General features: G+C 46.7%; 1 long non-coding RNA gene across 1 annotated transcript; it reads left to right on the plus strand.

Annotated features, from left to right (window-relative positions):
- The first annotated feature begins 699 nt into the window (after positions 1-699).
- LOC132386098 (uncharacterized) lies at positions 700-12622 on the plus strand. Its single transcript, XR_009509404.1, has 4 exons — positions 700-743; positions 5932-5967; positions 10506-10556; positions 12576-12622. It is a non-coding gene; the product is annotated as an uncharacterized LOC132386098 (long non-coding RNA).
- The last annotated feature ends 4829 nt before the right edge of the window (positions 12623-17451 follow it).

Below are 17451 nucleotides of genomic sequence, written 5' to 3' on the forward strand. Positions count from 1 at the left end.
GAAGCTGGAGACATGCTCCTGAGGGAGGAATGCTGGCTTCGGCCAATATGTGAGATATTTAGGACCAGAGTATGTCGAGGTTTTTCAGGACGCGGGAGACACTGCTCCTCGTGATGCTTTTGATGTTCGTTATTAAGGGACAGTGTTTTGATCTACTTAAATGCAAACAATAAAGTACGTCGAATTCAGCACAGTTTCCTCAAGGGGAAATTACACCCTGCAAATTAGTTGGGATTCCTTGAGGACACAACATACAGGTTTGACAAAGGCGAGTCGGTCGCTGATATATAAATGTATCTGAATCAGAACCTGAGGCCGCACTAGGGTCAGTGGATGTGGTAAATCAGGAAGTTGGAGGCACTGGCGGATGTGCGGGATAAAGGTGAACGCAAAGTTTCATTTGGGAAGTCTCGAGATCAGGAAGGGACTGCAAAGGAACATGTCACCCATCAGGAGAGTAGGGTGAGTTTAAGAAAATCCGGGAGGTCATCTCACGTATGACCTTCCACCTGAGTGAATAGTCGGACAGGACCGATAAATGTTCGAATATCGTACTTTTCCTGTTTCAATTTCTACGTTGTTTGTATCCTGCAGGCGTTTATAACTCGCTTCCCGACGATGGACGTACACTCCAGGAGGATTCGTTGGAATGCCATGACCCAGGCAAATGACTTCAATCGCACGCTCATGGAGCAGAATGCCAAATTCAACAACTCCTTCTTCTTCGTGTCTTTCTGCAAAGGGTAGGTAGCACACCGAGGCGTGTAGTTGAGTCTGCTGTGCAGCCAGTGCCTAGCGGGGCATAGAAATGTCTCTCCTCGCCGCTTGCCAGGAGGGAGAGTACCTGGGAGAGAACCGGAGTACGACTCCGATGGCGAATTCTTGTGGATTTGTTATGGTCATGGAGAATGGTATTCCATCCTTGTGCTTTTCAATTTTTTCCCGGAAGACTTCTGAAAATAAAAGCGTGCTGACTTGAATCCTTTTTATTTGATACTTCAAAATAATTCTAAATGTCATCCTCAGAAAAAAATTTGCCAGCAACTAAGTTAGACGGAATGACTCTGAAATATTGTTCATAAAACGAAATGATGAAGGAGGTTTTGGGCCAAGTGGCCCATTGGGTCTGTCGACAGTTAATAATGTCTGATTCATTATCTCCTTCAACCCGATTCCACTGTCTTCTCCCTGTAGATTTTGATACCTTTGCTAATTGAGATCCTATCAACCTGCACTTTAAATGTCCACAAGAACTTGCAATCCACTTCCATGTGTAGCAGTGAATTCCTTGGATTCACCATCCTCTGGCTGAAGAAATGCTTCATCATCTCAATACCCATCGGAAGTCCCTCTATTCTTAATTTTGCACTCTGGTCCACTCTATCTCGGCAGTTCAGCAGATCCCTGCTCATTGTTCTAACCTCCTGCGAGTACATGGACAGTCCCATCCAACGCTCCTCTAAGGATAACGCTGGCATTTCCGATAGCATTCTTGTGATTGTCCTCATGAACATCGACAACGCCAACGCACACTATGCTATATAAGGAGTCCAGAACTGCTAGCAGTACACTGAATGTATAGTGATCAGTGTTTCATAAATCCTCAGCATTACCTCCTTGCGTTTGCATTTCAATCCTCTCGAATTGAATGCTGACTCTGCATTTGCCATCCTTGTTGTCAACAGACGTTGCATGTTAACCATTAGGCAATCCTTGACGAAGATACCAACATCCATTTGCACATCTTATTAATGGATTTTCATACCGTTGTTTGCGCCTTTATTCATTCTTCAAAAGTGCATGGCCATCAATTTCCTAGAACAGTATTCCATCTGACAAATCCTTTCCTCATTTCCAAATCCATTTTGGTACTTGTGAATTTCTCCGACTTCCTCAAACTTCGGCAGCAGCAACTCCCCCCCCCCACCACCACCCCCAACCACCCTGTATCCCAACCTTGGTATCGTTTGCAAAGGTGGACACAAAGCCAGACATTCCGCATTCCAAGTCATTTACATATTACCCCCCCACCACCACCACCCCCAACCATCCTTCTCACTAACCTTGGTATCGTTTGAAGAAGGTGGACACAAAGCCAGACATTCCGCATTCCAAGTCATTTACATATTACCCCCCCCCACCACCCTCAACCATCCTTCTCACTAACCTTGGTATCGTTTGAAGAAGGTGGACATAAAGCCAGACATTCCGTATTCCAAATCATTTACATATTACTTGAAAAGTCCCGATAACAACACCGATTCCTAAAGAACAACACGATAAGCTGATCAGATAAATCCACGTTTGTCCAGCTCTTTTCCACCTGTCACCGGTCTCATGCAGGAGACATTGCTAACCTGAAAATATACCTTCAAGCACGGACCAGGGCTTATGTACCTTCAGGTATGTCAGCCGCCTGATCCACCTCCAGTCTGTTCAGCTTCCCGATCTACCTTTAGACCCTTTAGCTTCCCGATGTAACTTCAGACGATTTAAACTCCCGAACTATGTTTACACCTTTGCTTCCGACTCTACCTGTCTCAGATCTTCCTGATGATTTGGTTTCACCTTTTGCCAGCAGAGCATTACCATCCCTTTTTCCTTCCTGCCTACACTTTCGAGACAATATGCATCCTTTGGACATTAAGTTACCAGCTACAGTCAATGTTCTTTTTGCCATGGTTGAATGAAGCCTGCAAAAACATACTAGCTATTCTGGAACTGTGTTTCAAATTCATCGAACTTACAGAGTACAGCTTGTGTATTTAAAAAAAAAAATCACCCTCAGTCCTGTAGTTACCCTTTTCAATTCCACATTGCTGCGAATCCTGTTGACTGCAAATGTATTCTATTATCAGACTCTCCTTGCCAGCCGCCTCACTATACACTGGCTCTGTTTTAAAACCAACTACCACAAGTTTGGCGCTATCAAACGCTTCTCATCACCCTGCTGAATTGATTTAAACATACATGTATTCGCAAGCACTTTGGATTTCTCCGGTCTCCGGGTGTAACTGTCTCTGTTGTACAGATCATGTCTTCCCCTGAAGATATCCCAATGATCCATAACTCTTGCCACTGCCCCCTGCACCAGATAGCCAGTCATGCATCGATCTGCAAATTCCTTCTATTTTTACCTTCATTGGTACGAGGAATAGGGAGCAATCTGGCGATTATCATCCTTGAAATCCTCTTCACATGCTTTCCACCTAATTCCCTTAACCACTCTTTCTGACCTCATCACTTCGCCTACCTATGTCATTGGTGCCAATTTGCAGCGAGACTTCTGGCTGCTAATCATTGCCCTTAGAAACATTGAAAACTTACAGCACGACACCAGCCCTTCGGCCCACAGTGCTCTGCCGAACATGTCCATATCTTAGAAATATCTAGGCTACCCCACAGCCGTCTATTTTTAGAAGCTTGTAACGATCCAGAAGTCTCAGAAAAGACCCTATCGGTTTCACCTCCGCTCCCAACGTCAGCAGCCCATTCCACGCACTCACCACTCTCTGCATACAAAACTTAACCTCGGCAGCTTTCTGCATATACTCCCAAGCGCCTTAAAGCTGTGCCCTCTCGTTTTTGTAATTTCTGCCCTCGGGAAAAAAAAAAAAAACTCCGGCAAAGCACATGATCAATGAAACTCGTCATCTTTTACTCCTCTGTCAGGTCACATCGCATCCTCCGTCTCTTCAAAGAGAAAGGGCCGAGTTCACTCAATCTATTCTCATAAGGCATGCACGCAAATCCAGCCAACATCCTTCAAATTCCCCTCCGCACCCTTCCACATCATTCCATTAGTGAGGTGATCAGAGCTGAGCACAGTACTCGACGTGGGGTCTGACTAGGTTCCAATATAGCTGCAACATTACCTGGTTGACTCTTGAAATCAATCCCACCGGTTACCTTGTTAACCACAGAGTCAACCTGAGCAACAGCTTTGAGTGTCCTGTGGGCTCGGATCCCAAGATGCTGGATGGATGGGTGGGATCCTTAGTAATACAAAGCACCCTGCAAATGCATCACTCCTGATAAGTTCCCCAGATTAATGTTAGGGTTTTCCGTATGAACCTCTCAGCCGTTCTCACTGTCAGTTGTAGTGACTCCAGGGCAGATTCTCCTCTGGTACTATGCCAGATGGAGAAGCAATTGTCAAGATGTTAGCAGTCGTACTCCTCTAATTTGCATTTCAGTTGGGTTTGGGAGCTTGGCTTGCCCCAGTCTATTTCGGATTGAAGTTGCAGCTGTGCTTCCCTGTTCAGGTATAATTAAATCACCAGGTGAGGTCATCGCTGATGTGAACTCCAAGAAACATCATTGATGGGTACTCATGTTAACAAAAAAAAAATATTCTCAATTTGAGAATTATTGGGTGAGAGGGTGCTACAAGTGGAAAGCGAAAGTGGAGTACCTCTCCCACAATTCTGTCCACTCGGCTCAGAATGCTCCGGAGCTGTATTCGGAAGATTTGCTGGAACCTCTGCGAGTGTTTCAAGCTAACATAGCAGGAAAATGGGAACCAGTATAATAGTGCTGACGACGAGTCAGCAGGTTTTGAAGTAAATGATGAGTGTAACATGAATATAAGAAAAGACATGCCAATGGTTGCGTACAAATGGAGATAAAGTAAGCAGCTAAATTGTACCTCACAGGGATAATTCAAAACGGCAAATAATGCCGGACTAGACGTGATGTAATTAAACGGGCATAGTATTTTGAACAATGTAGACGAACTCATGGCGCAATTAGAATTAATCGGTACGACGTCGGGGGCGCCGCTGAGGCATGGTTAGCAGAAGGCCGTAGTTCAGAGATCAGCATCGAAGCATCTTTGCATCAGAATGGCAAACAGGAAGGCATAGGCGGTGGTGTGGCTCTATTGGTAAGAGATGGAATTACATCTCCAAGAAGAGAATAACGACAGAAGATTTTGAATCTTTGTGGGTGGAGTAAACGAAATACTAGCGTAAAATAGAAGTTAATTGTACTAGTAATAGTAGCAATGGAGTGCGGATAAGGTTGCAAAGGAGCTGAAAAAAAAGGCATACAATAATAGTACTGACTTAAATGTAATGTGGGAATTTAATATGCAAGGGTTTGGCGAAATTAGTTGGTGTCGGATCGCCAGTGATGACATTTGTTGAATGCCTAGGAGAGGGCTTCTTATGGCAGTCTGTTCTCTAGCCAATAAGGCGAAGGCTATCTTAGATTGGATGTTGTGTTTTAACGAACATCTTATTCGAGCGCTTAACATATACGAATCCTTATGTGATCAAACGTGATTGAATTGGGACTGCAATTTGAAAGGGAGAAGCATAGCTCACATGTATCAGTATCGCAATGGAATAAAGCGATTTACAGAGGCATGATGCACGAGCTTTCTCAGGTGTATTGGAGGGGCATACTCGAGGTTACGACGGTAGAGCAGAGATAGCTGAAGTTTTCATGGATAAGGCACAGGATAGTCATGTTCCACAGAGGAAGATGTTCTCAAGTGGCAGAGGAAGGCAATCTCTTATTGTCACCGTATCTTAAAACTTTTCTTCCGAAGTTCATTTCTTGCCCTGTTTAATCGCACAAAGTGCATTGCTGAGATCTCACGTGATCGTCCACCGCTCGGTCTTTAATCCAGTCCATGTGCTCACTCGAGATCTGGTCCGGCTCTGAACTCCCCTCTCTGACCCCGCCCATCGCTGTTCTGCCTCGCTCAGCATCCCGCTTTGCTGGCAGCTCCTCTACTTCTTTTTAACCTTCCTATTCTTCAAACTCATCCTTTCTTCAGCTGAACTGATTTAACGTTCTGACAACGAGTCAGAACAGAGGGACGCTGTGTCAGAATTGGGAAATGTTTCAAAGGATAGAATAATGGGGCGGGTAGCAGATGTGTTCCAGATAACGCAGATATAATTATTTATATTTTCCCCACAGGAAGGTCAGACGCAGCATACGTACACCTGGAAATGGGTAAGTGAGTCTGTGCGCGGGGTGATAAGTTAACCAAAAGTGTTGTTGTACGCGTTGGGTGCTCAAACTGACGAAAAGGTCGGATGTGCTCAGGTAACACAATGCGACCGTAGCTCGTTAAACCGCCTCATGTGCGGCGCCTTGTGAAAGCCTTTCTGAAAATCTAAAGAACTCAGCAACAATTGACTTTCCTTTCCTTTACCTCGGGATGAGCCAGCGTTTTCACAAGTAGATGATGTGTGTGAAAAATGCCTCTAAGGGATCATAGATCAATGATTGAGAACAAATACAGACAGAGCATAAAAGTAAATTCTGCTGCAAAATTCCAAGTGGCTAAGAGTACAATACTAAAGAAGTTGCATTTAAATGCACGCTGCATTTTGAATAAGGTGGACGAACACGTGTTGTTATGACGTCATAGGCAGACCCAACTCTTACATCAGAATGCTGTTCATTGTCTTTATTTCGGCATTCAATACTGTGATCCTTTCCAATCTGATCGCCAAAGTTCGTCTTTTTGATATCAGCTCATCCCTCTGCATTTGGACCTTGAACTTTCTGACTAACAGACCACAATCTGTTAAGTTAGACTACCTCTCTTCCTCCATTCTCATCCTGAATACTTGCGTTCCTGTAGTCTGTGTGCTGAGCAATCTTCTGTAATCCCTATTCACGTATGACTGCGTTCCTGTACGTTGTTATGATTCTATAACCAAGTTCGCAGACGTCACCACGCTAGTTGTCCTGTTCACAGGGGATGACAAGATGACCAACACGGACGTGGTCCAACACCTGGATACGTGCTGTGCCGACAGCAACCTGGCCCTTAACACAGAGACCAAGTAGATGCTTTTGGTCTTCAGGCATGCTAAGAGCCACACTCATGTCCCCATCTACATTAACGGAGCTGTAATGGAGTGTGTATAAAATATCAAATTCCTTGCTGTCCATATTTCTGATGAACTTACCTGGTCCCTGAACTCCTCCATCCTGATAAAAAAGGCGCAACAGCTCCTTTATTTCCTGAGGAGCAAGAAAACGTTCACCTCTGTCTCAGGATACGGACTAACTTTTATCGCTGTACTATTGAGAGCACCAACTGCATCTCAGTGTGGTATTGGCAGTTGTCCCGTATCGGAGTGCAAAGCAGTCCAGCGTGTGGTTAAAACAGCACACCTGATTAACGGCACGAAATTGCCCACCATTGAGAACATCTACATTCAAATCTGACTGGTCAGGGCATAAAGATTTATTAAGGATGCATCTCACCATAACCATGGACTTTTTACTTTCCTCCCATCCGGTTAGGCGCTTCAGGAGCCCCCACTCCCCAACCAGCAAGTTCAGGAAGAGCTTCTTCCCTGAGGCTGTGACACTGCTGAACCTCACATCACAGCGCTGAACAGTTTTGCATCCATATTGTCCTATCTCAGTACCTTTATATTGTTGTGCTGCACCACTTACTTTTTATTCACAGTTGTTATTTTTAATAACAGTAGTGTGGCTCTGTTTGCAACAGATGCGTTAACATCTTCAGAAAGAGGCGACAACAAAGGTGGAATCTTTCTTGTTTTAATAAGGAAATTGTAAGAGGAAAAATGCACACTCTGGGAACCATATATAGGCCTCAAAATAGTAGACAGAATGTGTGGTTCAGATTGCAAAGGGAGCTAGAAGAGGCATATAGGAAGGAAAATGACACAATCTTAACGGGAACTTAAATCTACAAGGCTATTGGGAAAATCTGTTTGCCAACGCATTGCACGTGAGGAATTCGATGAATCGCTGTAAGATGGCTTTTTCGAGCAGCTTGTTCTCGAGCCCATTCGTGGAAAAACATTTTAGATTGTTTTTCTGTAATAATTCGGGAAGGGTGACGTATATGAGCTCTTAGGAGTCGGAGATCATACTCTGATTCAATTAATACTGCACTTTGATCGGAAGAAGAAGTATAATTCACATCTAAGAGTATTACAATGGAATAAAGGGAATTACAAGGGCTTGTGTGATGTGCTTGCCCAGGTGGATTGGTGAGGAATATCGGGGAGGATGATGGCAGACCAGAGATGACGGAAAATTCTGGGAATAACTCAGAAGGAACAGGATACATATGTAACACAGCAGCAGAGTTTGACAAGTGAACGGGGTAGGCAGCCGTGGCAGCTAATGGACGATAAGGACTGCATAAAAACCATAGAAATTGATTTTCATTCAGTAAAAGTGAGTAAGAAGCTTTTCAATTCGAAAAACGGGCATCCAAAAAGGAGTAAGTTTAGAAAAGATGACATATGTGAGCAGGCTACCGAATACTATAAACCCAGGACACAAGAAGTTGTTTTATTTTAAGTTATGTAAAGCGAAAAAAGGAATTGAGAGTTGATATTGAAACGTTGGAAAATGATGCTGGTGCAGTGGTATTGGGTGCAACAAATCGCCAATGTACAACAGATACGTTGCCTCTGCCTTCACTGTTGAACACTCTAGCGTTGCATCAGAGGGCGGTGAACATCAGGAAGCAGATATGAGTGTCGTTACTATCAGAAAGGAACAGGTGCCAGGGAAACTTCAAAGACTTAAGGTGTATAAGTCACGTTGGCCATTTCTACTACCATAAGACCATAAGACAAAGGAGCAGAAGACGGCCTTTCGGCCCATCGAGTCTGCTCCGCCATTTCATCATGAGCTGATTCAATCTCCCCTTTAGCCTGGGATACACAAAGTCGTTGTCTGTACACATGCAATTGAATGTTCCGCCTTATCTAACGAATCCCTCTCTGTTGCCGCACACCTCATCGCCCTTGAATGTTGGCCGAATTCCTGTTGTCTTCCGCAGTGATGGTCAATGCAAAAATAATGGCGCTCATCCACCATGTTCCTGAATCCTATTCAAACCGCTCCAGCATCAGGTTCAATTTCTAATTATTGCTAATGGTTGTTCAATTCATAATTGTTTCTTCTAGCCTATTGCTTATTGTTGCTCAATTTACAGTTGTTCCTTCTAGACTCTTGCATATTGTTTCCTTATCTAAAATTCTGTTCTTCTAGGATCCCTGTGTTGTCCGTCTTAATTGTACCAAGTGCCTTCATGACGTTTCACGTCGTTATCCACGGTCAGATCTTCAACTCATTTCACGTGCTCGGCCTTTTGCCCTGTTTAATAACTCACCCGAGCTTTGTCCCAGCTCTCGGCTCCCCTCGCTGCTCACTGACCGTCTCAGTTCTGCATCGCTTAGCATTCCGCTTTGCTGGCAGGTCCTCTAAACCTCTGTTTATTTCAGATTCTTCAAACAGATCCCTTTTCACACTAAACTGCTCGAATGACTTGACAGCGAATGAGAAATGTGGTACGCTCTGACAGGTCTGGGAAATGGACCAAAGGGTGGTTAAGAAGCCGGGACGTGATTACGCGTTACTGAGAAAGATGTTTCTATTTTCCCCCACAGGAAACGCGGATGCAAAACATCTCCACCTCCGCTACGTTGTAACGTGACCTTAAAATCGAAGACTAGTTTTGTGCACGGGGCGATTAAAGTGTTGCCGTATCGGGTGGCTGCTACACCTGACGGACGGGTCGGGAACGCTTCGGTAACACTATGCTTTCCTAGCTTGTTAACCAGCTTCGTGCGGCACGTTGTGATCCTTAATAAGTTCCCTCACAAGCTGCAGCTTGGTGCACCTGGTGCAGATTTGTTTATCCGAGAGGGTGGACGACGTCTGGACCTCCCGCATTGCAAAAACACTGCCGCTGTACCAATTCTCTCTAACCGACGAGGAATGGAGAAATAAGATCGGATGATAAAGTTGCCGATAGTTTTCCACCGCCTACGCTTGAAGATCTTGGACTGGCGCACTCTAAAGCCTAACACACACAAGAGCATTGCCGCGACGCACGCGCTTGAATTTTCTGCTTTCCCATTGAATCCCTCTCTGCTGGTGGGTGTCCGCACAACAGATTTCCCTTGAGATGTTGACCAGATCACTGGTGTCTTCCACAGTGAAGATAGATTCAAATAACCTGTTGCGCTTATCCATCATTTCCCTGAGTCTCATTGAAACCTCTCCACCGTCACGTTCTATTTGTAACTGTGCCTTATAACATCGCTTATTCTCTCCATATCTTCCAATGTGTTTTTCCAGGGTTCCTTTGTTGTCCAAGTTAATTGTACAAAGTGCGCTGTTCAGATCTCACGTGATCATCTATTGCCAGCTCTACAGCCCACTTCATGTGCTCAGCCTTTAACCCTGTTTAGTAACTCAGCCGAGATGTGGTCCAGCCTTGAGCTCCCTCTCTGCATCGGGGCGTTCGCGGTTCCGCGTCGCTATTCATCAAACTTTGCTGACAGGCCCAGTCATTCGTTGTTCTCATCACATTCTTCAAACTCATCCCTTTTCGAAATGACCTGTTGGAACGTTCTGGTTAAAATTAAAAACAGTGCACAGTGACAGGACCGGGAACATGTTCAAAGGTTGGGTTAATGAGCCGCGAAGCAGATAGGTTCCAGATTACAGAGATATAATTGTTTCTATTTTGTTCACAGGTTTGGCCAATACAGTCCCCTTGCAGGGACAGCTGTTTTTCAACTTGAGGGGTAAGTGGAAATTGAAGACTAACTGTTTTGCTGTAACTGTTTGCTGTATTTTGTGAAAACATTTCAGAAAATCTAATAAAACAATCATTGATTTTTCTTTACGTCCGATTTACTAAAGCAGTTGGGCGTGGTTAAGATAAAATGGCAGAGATAAGAGATCCAGTATGATACAGTTGATGAAGGGCCAGCACGTTTATAAGTAGATGATGTGAGTAAGATGCCTGTAGAGAAGGACAAGGGCAGACAGAGCAAAGAGATCAGTTCAACGGCAGAGGTGAATTTCAAATGGCGAGGAATGCTGGACTGACCCTGCGGCATTTGGATGCGTGCAGCATTTAGAAAGGAATGGACCAACAATTAGACACTAACGCCATGGGCGTCACTGGGTACCGGCCCAAAGACGGTCGAATGTGGGAGCTTAACATCTAAGGATATCCTTTTTTTTTCAATAGCACATGCAGGAAGGCATATGCGTTGGGATGGTTCTGTTGGTAACAGATGATATAACATCTGTAAAAGATGTTAGGGTCGGAGAATGTGGAATCTTTGTAGGTGGATTTAGGAAATTCTGCGAATATATACACATGTGAATAATATATAGAAGTCAGAATAATAGAGAACATGTGTGTATTACTTTGTAAAGGGAGCCCGGAAAGCGCATGTAGGAAGGAAATCGTGAGTTAAATAGGGAGAGAGATTCAGGCAGAAAAGGGAGGCTGCCAAGCGGAGCAGTCATCAAAGGAGCGTTCATCGACCGAAGTGATCTTAGGCAGAACGGTAGGCCATTGGTTCATTCGGGATTCGTGTATAACGGGTCGAAGTGAGGTATGTAAACTCTGAGGAATAGAAACAGGATATATGTCTGTGAGGCCGGTGCTCTGTACTGGGTGTGAGATATGGGAAATCCGGGAGAAACCCAGCCTGCCGGACGACTACGTGCGCATCAGGTGCGTCGAGCTGCTTCTCCTTAGGGACCGAATTAGGGTACTAGACAGGTAGTTCGATAACGTTCGTCCTGTCAAGAAAAGTGGGGAGGAGCAGGCAGGAGTTATAGGCAATCAGGATATGACTAGCTACCGACAGCTCTTATCTATCACCTCTTTATTCTCCCTTATGCCTTGAAGATAATCAACTGCTTCTCCAGATCGTTCAAACGTTCTCTCAAATGCGGCAGCACGGTGCAGCTGGTGCAGATTTGATTATCCATAAAGGTGGACGCCATGTAGTCCTCCCGCATCGCAAACTCAGTAGAAAACACTGCCTCCGGAGCAATTGGCACTGCCAGATGAGAAATGGAGAAGTACGAGCACAATGATAAAGTTGTTACCTCCCTCAAGTCTGAAGATCTGAGACAGGCGCACTCTAAAACTTAGCACACTGAAAGCCACTGCCGCGAAGCTGCACTCGAACTTTCCGCCGTTTCGGTTGAATCCCTCTCCTTTGACTGGACCCGTCACGACACGCATGCCTCTGCATATTTGTCAAATTACTGGTATCTTCCACAGTAAAGACAGATGCAATCTACCTATTCCGCTCATCCATCCATCCATCCTTTCCCTGAACTCCATTCAAAGCTCTCCAGCACAATTTGCAATAGCCCATGGTTTTTGTATCCGTATTTTCAATTCTGTTCTTTTGATGTCCGCCTGAATCGCACAAAGTGCGCTGCTGAGTTCTCACGTGACCTCCACATCCAGCTCTTCAACCCAGTTCATGTGCACAGCCTTTCGCCACGTTTCATAACTCACCTGAGATCGGCCCCCGCTCTGATCTCGCCTCCCTGCACCGTGCTCGTCCCAGTTCTGCATCGCTCAGCATCCCACTTTGCTGGCACGTCCACTGATTCTTCGCCTTTCTTTCACATGGTTCAAAGTCATTCACTTTGGCACTAACGTTCTGACGTCAGAACAATCTGACGCTCTCACAGGATCGGGAAAAGGTTCAAGTTGTGGTTTAACGAGACGAGAATCAGATGAGTTCCGGATTACGGAGATATAAGTATTTCTATTTTGTCCATAGGGCCGACGAACACACCGCAACTGAACCTCCGGTGGCTACTCGCCTTGACAGGTAAATGGATGTCGAAGATAGTGACTATGCGCGGGACGAGAAATGAACCAAAAGTGCTGCTGTATCGCGCGGGTGATCAAACTGACGGTAGGCGAAGCTAGATTTGCAAGTGTGCGGGCTCGTCTTGGATTGAATCCGTTGGATGCGTGTGCTTACCCTGAGTAACGAACGAGTGGGCAGATATTCGTACTCCGGATGAATTGTTAATTCCACTGTTAATACCCTTAGGATTGCGACTCTCAGTGGAGGTTTGATAAAAAAAGCGGGCGCAGGTGTCGTTTTAATGCAGACCAGCGCCAAGGTGGCTGGGGGCGTGTTCTATCCTTTCCAGGAGTGCGAGGAAAGAGTGGTCGGATTCGAAATGTTTAAGTAGACCACGTCCCACGTGAAGTGTAAGAATATCCGCCCTTAATTCTCTGAAGAATAAATGCAGAAATCAAATTCAAAGACCCAGCTGTGACAGGTTCCGCCTATGGTCTGAATTAACGCCCACTCCTGAGATGAGGGCGGAAGGGACTCTCAGTTATTAATGAGTGGCAGTGCAGGATGATGAATGGTTGAATGATTGAATGGGAGGGACGCTGACGTTGTGAGAGCCGTCAGTTTAAATTATGCCGTAACGACAGCTTTCAATTATCGGCAAGCAAGCACTGGACCATGCTTTTGGTCCGACTGGAGGCCCACTGGAGCTCAAGGGGTGGTTTCAAAACATGCGTCAGGAGAAGGGAGAGAAGCGTTCTGATTTTATTTTTCTTCTGCAGAGGCAGCAAAATTGCTTGCGGCGTAGAGGGGTCATTCGGGAGGGTGAGTTGGATGAGTTAAGAATAGACCAGATAGCCAGGGGCACCCAGTTCTATGACTGATTGCGTGGCGTCTCCGAAAGGCTAAAAAGCCGCGCCCTGCATCTGTTGTTGAGCTGATCAGAGTGATATGGAAAGAGGAGAACGCGGCGGAAGCGCGGGAGGACTCAGTCAGCAGGGTACACTCCTCTTTAGTAGTCCCCTGCGGTGGTGACCACAGATACCCTACCCCGGGGAGCCGTTGAGGAGATTGTGGTAGAGTTGTGAACGGAGTTACGTCGACTGTAATCAGCGGGTGAGACCCCTCCCCCATTAGATGCAGCTGAAGAGGGCGGATTCCCCAAGGGGTACACAATGCAGGTGTCACGCCAGAAGAAGCGTGAGCCCCCGGGTACCTCAGCAGGGACAGCCGTAGGGAAAACTTAAAGGAGACACTGAGAGGGGGCGGCCTGGTGTCTCTGCGGAACACATTCCCAGCAATGAAACAAAAATTCCCCAAACCAAAAGATCTTATTCTTGAAGGCTTAGTGGTTCCACGCTCCAGTGTGTCACTGTGAATGGGGGTAATTACGCTTAAGCCATACTCCATACTTAAGCCATACTTAAGCCATACGGGTCGCAAGTCACGTTACTGTACTGTTCGTTTTTCAACCGGTATCTGACGCACTTACCCTTGACACCATTGGACGCACTGGAGATTTGAGGACTCAGTGCTGTTGATCATCCATACGACGGTTATTTGTCAGTGAAACTGGAGTTCTCGTAGGCTGCTGTGGTAGTGTCTGGGGTTCTTGATACAGTGGTTCTGCTTTGTCCGGAACCTGTTGAGAAGAGCGGTGTTTCAATACTGGTACAGACCCACACACCTCTAGTAGACCCAGTGTTCCGTGCTGCTTTTCAGGAAGTGTGTGGTAGCATTGGGCTGGATACGTAATTTAAGCAAGGGACTGTGTGGTTCAGCCAGTCGAATCTAATAGTGGTACCGCCTGGGGAAGTACAGAGAGTGATGGGGACCCCCACATCTCCCGGAGTGCCAGAGGGCGAAACCCTCTTTGTGGATGCTCGGGAAGATCACGAGGGGAAATCCGGATTTCCTGATTGGGTATTGGTGAGGTCCGAACTCCAGAAGCCCTCGTTTGTACAGGCGAGCAGTATGACAGTGATTTTCAGAAACTCTACGTATAGGGAGGTCAGATTTAAGCTGGTGACTTCCCTGGCGTATTTTATACCCGGTGACGGTAATGTCTAGTGTCACTGTGAGGCACGCCGGGGAGGGACTATTGGAAAATGGGTTGGGGGAGTTGATCGCTGAGGTATTCAACTCGGGGAAATGTCCGGTGCCGCCGGGTTAAGGAAAGGTGTCTGGTAGGGAAGACGTTGAGTATGAAAGTTATCTCTTCCATTGGCGAGTGTGATGTGGGTTGTTCCAAGAGCACTGCACACACTCTGCGGGTGACAGAGGACACGCCGTTTAGAGAGAGGTCGCGGCGACTGGCCCCTGCAGACGTGGAGACGTGCGGCAGCACTTCTGTAAGCTGAAGGAAGCTGGGGTCATCACGGATTACCGAAGCCCCAAGGCGCCCCAGTAGCAGTGGCCCAGAAGAAGAACGGGAAGGTACGCATGTGTGTGAACTATAGGGTTCTGAACACCGCACCGTCCGTGACCTGTATACAGTCCCGAGTGTCGAAGACGCGCCGGAATGTCTGAGAGGTGCGAAGTGGTTTAAGGTGCTGGATTTGAGTAGTGGATGTTACTAGATCCCGATGATTGATGCCGTCATTTATATGTCCTCTCGGATTCTTCCAGTTCGAAAGGATGCCCCAGGGCATATTGGGAGCCCTTGCCAATATCCAGCGGTTCATGGAGAAGACTGCTGGGGATATGAACTTGCTTGAGGTGTTGTTGTATATCGATGACCTCATAGTATTTGGATTCAGATTGGAAGAACATGAAGCGAGACTACTGAATGTTCTTGGCCGCCTGAAATCTGAAGGGTTAAAACTTTACCTGGACAAGTGCCAGTTCTGCTAAACGTCTAGCAGCTGTGTCTGACACAACCTCAGGGAATGGAGCAGCTACAGACCCGGCGAAGGTGAAGCGGTGACCATTTGGGCAAGGGCTCCGACTGTGAATGCTCTGTGCTCGTTCTTCGGGTTCTGTGGTTATTCTCGGAGAATCGTGAAGGGCGACGCCAAAGTGAGTCACTCATTGAATCAGCTTCTGTGTGGTTACCCTCCCTTGGAGAAGAAAGGGGGAGCGAAACATTGAAAGGAGCCCTTTGCACAGAGGTTGAATGTAAACTGCGAGGAGCCCTTTCAGTCGCTGAAGGAGCTGCTGACACAGGCGCCGGTGCTGGATTTTGCGGAAATCCGATTGCCGTATGTACTGCACACATATGACGGTCAAGAGTTTTTTTAAGATGCATGAGGGACTGGACAGGGACGCAGAGTGGGATGACATTCCTGAACCTGGAGTGAAGGCCACATGTCAGTTTGCCATCACCGTGAAGGCAGAGGGAAAAGAAAGGCAGGATCGTGCGGTGGATCAACTGAACAGCTTCTGATAACGCCATCCGCCAAGATACCTGTCATCGGACTGCTCTGAAGACAGATCAGCTGCCGGATTTGAGTTCTGCTCAGCGAAATGTACCGGGCATTGGCACTATTTGGACAGTGGTCGAAAAGAGAGACATGGCTCAGGCAGAGAAGATGAAGCACGCTTCTGTGCCTCCATTACTGAAAGAATGGCCTCATTTGGAGTTGAAGAAAACATCTTATACCAGGTCAGGTCATCCTCGGACCGACTGATTGAAATCAGGCCGTGCATTCGCTGCATACGGCGGAAGGCAGTGCCTGGGCCGGCAGCTTCTTTGTCCCAATTGCAGAGTGCAGGGCTCCTCGTCCTGGAGTGAATGGATTTCCTGTCAATCGAACAGCGAATGCCTTGGTCATCACGGACCTCTACACCAGATATGCTCAGACTTTTCCTACCAAGGACCAGAGCGCAACTACGGTGGCAAAAGTGTTATGGGAGAAGTATTTCTTTGATTGTGGCTTTCCCAGGAGGCTACATAGTGACCAGAGACGGGACTTAGAAAGCAGACTCATCTACGAGTTACTGGCAATGCTTGGAGTCGAGAAGTTTAGGACCACGACGTATCACCCTCACAGCGATCGTCAGCCTGAACGGTTTAAGCGGACGTTGCTTGACATGCTCGGGACCCTGGAGATCATCGAGAAGAAAGTGTGGAGTCAACATACTGGGCATCTGGTTCACAGTTATAATTGTACACAAAGTGAAACTACTGGGTACTCGCTATAGTATCTGATGTTTGGGCCCGAGGCGAGGTAGCCCATTGATTTTGATTTGAGACGGACGAGGGTGATATACCACCGAAGACTTATTTGAAGTATGTGTGAGGTATGATATCTGAAAAGGGCTTGTGAATTGGCTGGGGTCGCGGCCGCCAAGCAGAATCGAGGAAAGAATAGGCGGCATGATCAAAAAGTGAGGTTCTCCAAACTCCTGCCGAGAAATTTGGGACTGCCTGGAAAGCACAAGTTGGCAGACCGCTGGGCGGCCACACCCTATGTGGTGGAGAGTCAGATGCCAAACCTACAAGTGTTCCGATTGAAACCAGAGGAGGGGAATGGCCTTGTCATGATCGTCCACCGGACTTGGCTGTTGCCCGTGGGAGAAGAGGTAAAGGTTGACCTAGAGCCCGACTTTGAGCTTACACCCAGTAAGTGGACTTTGCCAAAAGGCAGGACGACTGCAGGGCCCACAGCAGGAGAGGTTAGGACGGCCCCCAACTCCGAGAAGGATGGTTTGCTGCCTCGCGGGTGCCAGGGTCTGGGCTGTCTCTGATCTCCTGCACGGCATTCTGAAATGGGAGGGTGATCAGCCAGATGACATGGTACACACCGGTACCGCTCACGTAGGAAGAAAGAGTGAGGGGACCCTGAAGAGAGAGTACAGAGAGCTTCGTAGCAAGTTAAAATAGCAGGACATCGAGGGTAGTAAT

Source organism: Hypanus sabinus, unplaced genomic scaffold (genome assembly GCF_030144855.1).
Source record: "Hypanus sabinus isolate sHypSab1 unplaced genomic scaffold, sHypSab1.hap1 scaffold_100, whole genome shotgun sequence".
NCBI classification, from domain to species: Eukaryota; Metazoa; Chordata; class Chondrichthyes; order Myliobatiformes; family Dasyatidae; genus Hypanus; species Hypanus sabinus.